Here is a 9,704-nt window from a genome sequence, read left to right as displayed (position 1 = left end):
TCAAACTAAATGAGAGGCATCCACCCTGTCATTGCTGTTACGGTCTTTTGACTTCCATGTTTCTAGAACACATTGCATTGCATAGTTACACCTCCATGGCACATGGTCAAGAAACATGGAGGGTGAAACAATAATGTCCTTAAAGCTTTCTCTATGTCTTAAAATAGCTCTGTGAGATGCATCCGCACGGTGAAGCCAATTCAAATTTTTCCATGAAGGCCATGTAATCTGCTTGGCTTCTGGGATGATATGAATAACCAAGCTAGGAACGAACATCTCCACTGGCTCTGCCTCTGACACATCAGGGCCCAAATCTGTATTCACAGGTTGGGATATTGAATCTCCAGAAGTGCCATTCTCTATCACTATATCAGTATAGTGGGCATGCAATTCATTAGAATAAACCTCATCTTTATAGCTAGCATCTTGCTGATTGTTGCCATGATTCTCTGTGTCTGAATCCTCAATTAACACTGTACATTCATCAAAGGAAAGTTTGTCCCTTGATTCAGCACCTTTTATCTTGTATTTAAAACGTCTCTGCTTGTGTCTCTGATTCTTATCCCTTGGGACCATCGAGCCTGATTGGGATGTCTGCACAGAATCCTCTTTACAGTTTGTACCCCAAAGATATTTATTTGCATACAGTAGGTGCCTTGCAAGTTTAGATATCACAGCAGAATCTGTAGAAGAATCTGCTGCAAGTGCTCCCAGTGCTGCTGCTCGCAAAAGGAGGATTGAAGTCGCTAAAAGCCGTGACGAGAACTCATCATTGTAAATGATACTTGTTACAAAGCTCGAACATGCATCAGCTACGACTGCATCAACACAAGGGAGTACACCATATGCATAAACATGCAAGTTTGAGTACCGTTTGTGTAACATTATCCCTGCTAACGCACCAATTGCACCACCTAAAGAATGTCCAACAAATCGCAAAGCATACCCATGACACTCTCCATCAGGCCCCAATATAGAAGAAAGGAATCCTTTCTTTCGATGAGATGATGCATCTTGACCACCTCCAGGTCCATTTCTACTCTCATAGGTCTGATCTAAAGCTATCTGATTTGCATTTTCGAAATTTCCATCTAGTTGTATACAGAGCTCCCTAGCTGCCTCAACTATGCCTGAATGCCCAAAATGTGGGAAATTTGTGGCAACACGTTGCTTTACATTATCATCTAGGATATCACTATTAAGCAGTCCATCCAAATCTGTTTCCGACAGCGCACATTCCCTATAGAGAACATCTGTCACAAGATATTTGGGAGTTTCAGTTCCTCTAACAGAAATGACCACACACGGCAAATGGTGCAACACCACAGCAAAATATGTAGCTTCCCGTTTCGCTTGATAGACACGTCCTTTTCGCAGGGTGTCAGGAGGTAGATTAACAAATTTCAGATATGCCGCAGCATGACCCCACCACCAACTGTCACCTTATAATACAGGTCTCCTGTTACGGCTCCAAGGGGTCAAAACACCTTGCCGATATAGCCATGCACATGGAAATATAATTGGATTTCTGACATTAACATTCCATAAGAAAATTTCTGGTTTATACATTTTACCAAACAGTAGGCATGCGTTCTCCAAAGACGCCACATCTCCTTGAATTTCAACATTAAGATCCATCATATTCTCATATTGATTTGAAACCCGGTAGCATTATGTACATTTCACCTGTATGTATAATCAAAATGATTTTCTGGCATCATCTTGAAAAGTTGACCAGCCAATGTTCTTAACAACAGAACACGAGCTCAGATGCTGAGGGTCCCCTATATTTCTTGAATCCATCCATTGTGCCATAGCTGGTCTCATACTATCAAAATGAATGGTAGCATCCGCCAGAACAGAATTGTTTAAAGCATTAGGCATAAGGCCTCTGACATAAGAACCATTCAGAGGCATTAAATAAGAATTAAAACCAGGTCTGCTACCAAAGAAATTGTTGTTTCCAAACTGAATGCTATTGACATAGGATCCATGTATTCCCAAATCTTCTAACACTGGCATAATTGCCTCTGTTGGAGGAACCTCTGAAGGAAATGGCCAATATTGACTCTCTGGATAAGGTACGTGTTGATAAATAGAGCCTGGATGTTGAAATTGATGACCATAAAAAATATTATTTGTGTTGAATGTTGAAATCGACGTCCATCCAGGGCTGTAAAAGGTCTGAGGAGGATAACCGCCATCGATTGATGGATGAAACAAAGGAGAACCCTCATGTTGAAAAACTGGTAGATGATATCCAATGTCATTTACAAATGCAGAATGCTGATATCCATCAGTCTCTCGTACATATGGACTATTTCCTCCATAAAAAGATACTTGTAGAGCAGGAAGACCATTTGGAGCAATATATGCAGAAGAGGCAACTTTTTAATCACTATGAGATACAGACACCTCTTGTCATGATAGCGGTGATTAAAAAAAACTTTTTCATGAAAACAAGCTTTGGGGATTTCAGAAGATAAACAGTTTTAACAGGACCAGTACTCGCATTGGCAACCTCCTCCAACATATTTCTCACATCAAAAATTGTTGTATTAGGTTCTTTTCTTTTTCTCTTTTAGGCCGCATCCTTTGAAAAGGGCGCAAAAATCTTAAGAAGCCTGTCACTCGTGAACAAGGAGGAGAGAATGGGAATGGCCTGACAAACAAATATTTAACCAATAGCTCCACCGCTTCACCTGCCAAAATTCCAGAAAACATATGTGAACAAATCCATCTTTTGGCAAGCCGCACAGTTGGCCCATAAACTGGATACAAACCCTGTAATCCATTCTTTCGTATAGCTGAGTAACTATTTCAAATGTAAAGCCAGAAAGGTCATTCCACAAGTCATCAATTGCGCCCTCCGTCCCCAATATAACAGGCATTCAATCATGAAGCCACGCCAACGCCTTAGAGGAACGTGTAGTCAAAAGAGTAAATGTAAAGAATACTCCTCCTTCAGAATCTTGCCATGTGTCATAAAGAGCTGCAAAGACAAGGGGCTTTTTATCTTGAAAATGTATATAGAATAGATGCTTCTTCGCTTCATCCTTTTTTCACTCGTAAAAACCTTCAATTGACACAAGGCAACGACAACTTGGAATAAGTCGACGAAAAGAAACCTTCTCATAACCCGATTCTGATCGAGCATTGGTTTCAAAAAGGACCACGATTTTGAGACTTGGGTATGAAACAGAGTTTTGATGGACCTCCGTTGGTGATCATGAGAACCTGCCAGAACAGCTGTGAGCGCAAAGTAAAACTACCACTGGAATGTTCCCCTTCAAAGCATATGCAGACAACGGCAAGTCTGCAAGGAATAATACAGGTCCCATGATCTCCTCAGTATGAAGTGACAATATAATCAGAAATCTCATAAGCTATAGCCCCAGCGTTTGCCAGAAACAATGAAGTGACAACAATGAGAATATACATATTGCAAACGAACCATATCATCCCCTTCCTTCAATGGAGTACAGGCCCACATATAACAGTTCGATAAACCTCGTTTCCTGCAGTGTTTTCATCAATTCACCTTAAATATCTGTCATTTCCCAATTTTGCAGCGCAGCCAATGCAAGGTCAGTGTTTTCGCTACGAAATCACTAAAACAGATGGCGCTGCGAAACTGCTAACAGATTTATGCGCTGCGAAAACACCCTGTCTTTAAGCTAGGCTAAACATTTTTACAACAGACTTTTCAGTGATAACAGACTCCAGAAGCAACAAAGGCCTTTGAACATCTTAAAGAGGCAATGTGCCAAGCACCGGTCTTAGCTACACCAGACTTCACAAAAACCTTTATTGTGGAATGTGATGCTTCAAGAAATGGAATTGGTGCTATTCTAATGCAAGATGAAAGACCCATTGCTTTTGAAAGTAGTCCAATCAAGGGAAAGTTTTTAAGAAAAGCTATTTATGAGAAGGAAATGTTGGCAATACTCCATGCACTTAAGAAATGGTGACCCTACCTGATGGGAAGACACTTCAAGGTAAAAACGGATCATGATAGCCTTAAATACTTTTTAGAACAAATATTATCCTCTGAAGAGCAACAAAAGTGGGTCACAAAGATGTTGGGTTATGACTTTGAAATCATCTACAAAAAAGGGAAGCAAAATGTGGTGGCAGATGCACTCTCAAGAAAGGATGAGGATGTGGAAGCATTGTTGTGTGCCATTTCTATTATCCAACCAGATTGGATAAACGAAGCAAGGGAGGAATGGAAGAATGACGAAGAAGTGTGGGCACTTATTCGAAAGCGACAACAAGATTCCAGTACTTCTGATACATTTAGCTGGCAAAACGATTCGTTATGGTACAAAGATCGCTTATACCTCTGTAAGAATTCCCAGCTAAAACAAAAGATTCTTATGGAATTGCACACTTCTCCCTTAGGAGGGCACTCAGGATTTTTAAAAACTTACCACAGGGTTAAGAAGGAATTTTTTTGGGATGGCCTTAAATCAGATATTCAAAAGTTTGTGGCGGAATGTTTGGTTTTCCAACAAAATAAAGTTGAAACAATTAAGACACCGGGTCTATTACAACCTTTATCCATTCCAAGCCAACGTTGGGAGGAGGTTTCAATGGATTTTATCACAGGTTTACCCAAGTGTGAGGGAAAGAGTGTCATCATGGTGGTAGTTGACAGACTTACCATGTATGCGCACTTTTGTGCATTATCACACCCATTTAAAGCCAGTACAGTTTCTACTGCATTTATGGAAACAATTTAAAAGCTACATGGAAACCCAAAGATTATTGTAAGTGACAGAGATCCCATTTTCACTGGAAATTTTTGGAAAGAATTATTTTCTTGTCTTGGTACTCAGTTAGCTCATAGCTCATCTTATCATCCTCAATCTGATGGGCAAACTGAGATAGTAAACAAATGTTTGGAAGGATATCTTCGTTGCTTTGTATCTGATAAACAGACACAATGGGTCGAATGGTTGCCTCTGGCTGAATGGTGGTATAACACTTCCTTCCATACAGCAACAAAAATGACCCCATTTATGGCACTTTATGGGTATCAACCACCATCCATCACATCATATTTAAGAGAAAATTCTAAGGTTCAGGCAGTGGAACATCACATCGAACATCAACAACAAGTCCTCCAACTCTTAAAGGATAACCTCGTGTTGGCACAAAATAGAATGAAACAACAGGCAGATCAACATCGCAGTGAAAGAGTTTTGATGTAGGTGATTGGGTATTCCTATGGCTACAACCATATAAGCAAATGTCCCTAAAGCAAGCTAAAAGGATAATAAACTATCACCAAAGTATTATGGTCCGTACAAGGTGTTGCAAGAGATTGGTACTATGGCATACAAATTGGAGCTTCCTGCAGCTTCTCGATTGCACCCATTTTTCCATGTTTCATGTTTAAAGAAGGTTATAGGCGACAAGCTCCCAATTCAAACAATATTGCCAGAACTTGACGAGGAAGGAAAAATTATATTGGAACCGGAAGCAGTCACAGAAACAAGAACTCGACAGCTACGAAATCGATCAATTTCAGAGTATCTTATCAAGTGGAAGAACTTATCCGCTGAAGATTCCACATGGGAGGATGAGAATTTTATGCAGAAGTATCCAGAATTACTCAAGCGTTGAGGACAACACTTTTTTGAAGGAGAGGGGCATGTTGGGTCCCTATAATACTAGTGATTACCCCATTACTATTATAGTTATACCCCTTATTTATATTGTTGTGCCCCTATTACCCCCATATTGTTATTTATGTGCCCCATAGAATCCCTCTATTGTTATTTTTGTGGCTTTATATTATTATTGTTAGGTCGGCTGGATTATATTGTGACTCCTTAGACTCCTATATATAGAAAGGAGGTTTTGTCATTTGAATCATCAAAGAATTGTTCATTTATGTAATGTAAAGGAGGTTTCCCCCTCGAAGACGCTGAATTCTAAGGCGTTGATCTATCTTTTCTATCTTTTCTTGAGCTGGTTTCATAACAGGAGCTCTCAAGATGCCGACACCAGGGAACTGAAAGAAAAGGATGATGAATCAATGCCTAATATAGAAGAACCCATGGATCTGATTGATCCTCCTCCGCATGAGCCTTCCTCTTCTAGGAAGAGGCCTTCATGGCTTAGGGGGCTACTTGATGATGCTGAAGGACATGCTGCACCCCAAGGAACCTTTCGTGAAAGTAAGAAACCTAACAGGTATAAGGGATACCTGAACATCATGAGCACGATCATACAAAATGAGCCTTCATCATTCTCATATGCCGTCAAGAATCAAGTATGGAAGGATGCTATGACTGAAGAATATGAGTCTATTATGAAGAATGATGTCTGGGAAGTAGTTCCCAAACCGTAGGACAAGACAGTTGTTACTTCCAAATGGCTTTACAAGATAAATCATGCAGCAGATGAAAGTACGGAAAAGTATAAGGCTCGTTTGGTTGCTCGTGGATTCTCCCAGAAGGAAGGTATAGACTATGATGTGATATTTGCACCTGTTGCCAGATATACGACCATCCGCTCGATCATAGCCCTTGTGGCTTCATAAGGATGGAACCTACATCAAATGGATGTCAAGACCACGTTCTTGCATGGTTCAATCAAAGAAGAGGTCTATGTGGAGAAACCCGAAGGATTTGAGATTTATGATTAAAAATATCATGTATGCAGGTTGAAGAAGGCTCTTTATGGGCTGAAGCAAGCACCCCGAGCATGGTATGAGAGGATCCATAGCTACTTGATGAAGCTGGGATTCACTAGGAGTGAAGCCGATCCTAACATTTACTTTAAGGTTGAAGATGACAAGCCTCTCATACTGGTGTTGTATGTGGATGACCTCTTTCTAACAGGTGCATACCCTCTCATTCACAAATGTAAGAGGGAGTTGGTTGTTGAATTTGAAATGAAGAACCAAGGACTTGAAATGTGGCAGAAGCCAAGGGAAATTTTCCTATCTCAAGAAAAATATGTGGTGAAGATTCTGAAAAGATTTGGTATGGTGGACTGCAAGCTTGTGACTACCTCAAGGATCTTAACTTTCAGAAGTTATATGGTAGTGATGTCGGACCAGATTTTGGAAATGCCTCTGAGTTTCAAAAACTCATTCACGTTGATGTTCTTGGTGAACCTCCATATGAACATATGTTTTGAAGTTAGCATTGTGAGCTCATATTTGGTTGAGCCTCACTAGATTGGTGCCAAGAATCTTCTAAGATGTCTTCAGGACACAATCTATCATGGATTGAAATACACTGCTGGAAATATGAAACTACATGATTATTCAAATGTTGATTAGGCAGGTAGTGTGGAGGATCACTAGAGTACTTTTTAGTGTTGTTTCTCTTTGGATTCTACTTCAATATAATGGATAAGAAGGAAGAAGAAGTCAGTTTCCATAAGCACCACCAGGATCGGATATGTATCTACGAGTATGATCTCATATGAAGTTGCCTGGTTGGGGAAGCTCTTCAGTGAGTTGTTTGAACACATACCACTGTGATTCTCTGTAACAACCAGAGGTGGGATTCGATTATTGAGGAATCCCGTATTCGTCAATTGCTATAGCATATATACATCATATGGGATATGGTAAGTCAATGAGCAAGGAGGCTCCATCGCATTAAGATGATGTACAGGTTGATACACCTTTTCAAAGCCCCGAGGAAAGATCTAATCTGTGATTTTCCCAAACAACTTGCAGTCGTCAAGAAACCCTTGTACAAGGGTCCTGCATGTTGCATACATTGAGCTCTGGGAGCTCTAAGGGCTTGATGTTCTTACTGGAGCAACATACGACCACAGGGTGACTCACCCTCCCCTGGTGGTCTGCACTAGAACAAGATGATTCGCTCTCTTGTGGGACAAGATGATTCACTCTCTTTTGGAACAGGATGATTTTCTCTCTTGTGTAGTAGGGTAATTAGTTCTCCTATGAGACCTAGATTGATGTGTTCTCCATGGCTATTGTAGGAGGATTGATGTGTTCCCTTGTGAGGCCTGGATTGGTGTGTTCTCCTATGAGGCCTAGATTGATGTGTTCTCCATGTCGATTGTAGTAGAATTGATGTGTTCTCCTGTGAAGCCTGGATTGATATGTTCTCCATGGGGATTGTAGTAGGATTGATGTGTTCTCCTATGAGGCCTGGATTGATGTGTTCTCCATGGAAGCCTAGATTAATGTGTTCTCCAGGGCGATTGTAGCAGGATTGATGTGTTCTCTTGTGAGGACGGGATTGATTAAGTTCTCCTATCGAGACATCCTACCCATGCAGTATGGGACTCATGGGAAGTACCTCTCATCTGATCAATGAGTAGGGAAATGAAGTTAGGGACCATAGTAGTACCGATGGATGCATCATTGTATCTAACATACTCCCTATGCTAGGATGACCTCCATTGATCTAGGATCAATGATACTGGTCTGGGACCAGTGGTAGGAGTGGTACATTCGATGACACTGACTTCAGGTCGATTGTTATTGGTCTAGGACAAGTGGTAGGAGTTGTACTCACTATGACACTGACTTCGGGTTGGGGACCAGTGGTACATACTCTGCGACTGACTTTGAGTCAGTATGATACATCCTTGATCATTTCTTCTTCTTCATAATTCAGACAAAAGCATAACATAACAGAACAAAACAAAGCAGAGCATAACAGGGCAGAGCCATACAGATCAGTACAGGGCAGAACAAGACAAAGCAGAATAGGAAAAATAGAGCAGATTAGGGAAAGGTTCAGGCTGTATAGGACAGTGCATTTGATGGATGAATAGTAGTGGCCGGCAGACATATTGCAGATGAAGTTCTCCCTAGTTGAGAGGGAGTGTTAAAATTGGAAACTAGGGCCAAACTTCATGTGAGTCATCTTATTCATGGATGATAATATTTTCATTAGATTCCTCTCATCAAGAGGTGTAGGATTGATCTAAAGATCATCTAATTCCGATAAGTATTCATGGAGATATGAATTTATTTTGATTATGGGATTATTATCGAGCCGACTTACAACTCATGTAGGCTCAGAAGCCCAATAGTCGCATCTATTCAAACATCATCAGCTGTGTATAAATACAAGAGGACTTTTCCTCATTTGCACTCACTCATCTCATCACATCTCTCTCTCTCTACTGCGCAGAAAAGAGTCTCTTCTCTACTGCGCAGAAAAGGGTCTCTCTTTCACACATGTGAAGCCGGAAGCTGCTGAAACTGAAGCTGCAATTTCAGATACAAAATTTCACCAACGTGGACCATCAAAACTCCTCTTCTGATCTGAGCTATAGGTTCGTCTGAACCTCCTCTAAAGGCTACAACTTTTGGTGGAATCAAGTCGATCCGACGAATGGTTTGCGAGATATCGACTACCCTAGTTTGAAGGAAGTTGTTGAAACTGAAGCTGCAACTGCAAAAGTGAAGTTTGGCCTACGTGGACCAGAATATCTCCTCATCTAAACTACGTTGTAGGTTCATTTGAACCTCCTCTAAAGGCTGCAACTTTTTGTGGTGGAATCAAGTCGATCCGACAGTCGATTTGTGAGATATCGAATGCCCTAGTTTTGATGATGAAGCCACTAATGCTAATGTCGCTAATCTAGGGTTTTCTACTGCTGATATAAATCAGATTTATTGTACTATTTCTCTCTGCTAAATTATTTAAGATAAAAGAAGATTTGATCAAAGGGTTTCCCCACATATTGTGGGG

At 40.7% G+C, this 9,704-nt stretch overlaps 1 pseudogene; it reads right to left on the bottom strand.

Annotated features, from left to right (window-relative positions):
* LOC149150940 (uncharacterized) lies at positions 1-1,638 on the bottom strand (annotated as a pseudogene).
* Between the last annotated feature and the right edge of the window lie 8,066 nt (positions 1,639-9,704).

Source organism: Pinus tabuliformis, chromosome 9 (assembly GCF_031772625.1).
Source record: "Pinus tabuliformis cultivar Carrire ecotype Pingquan chromosome 9, CPIR1, whole genome shotgun sequence".
In the NCBI taxonomy this organism is placed as follows: Eukaryota; Viridiplantae; Streptophyta; class Pinopsida; order Pinales; family Pinaceae; genus Pinus; species Pinus tabuliformis.
Note: the sequence above shows the minus strand (reverse complement) of the source record. Positions and strands in the feature narration are given on the sequence as shown.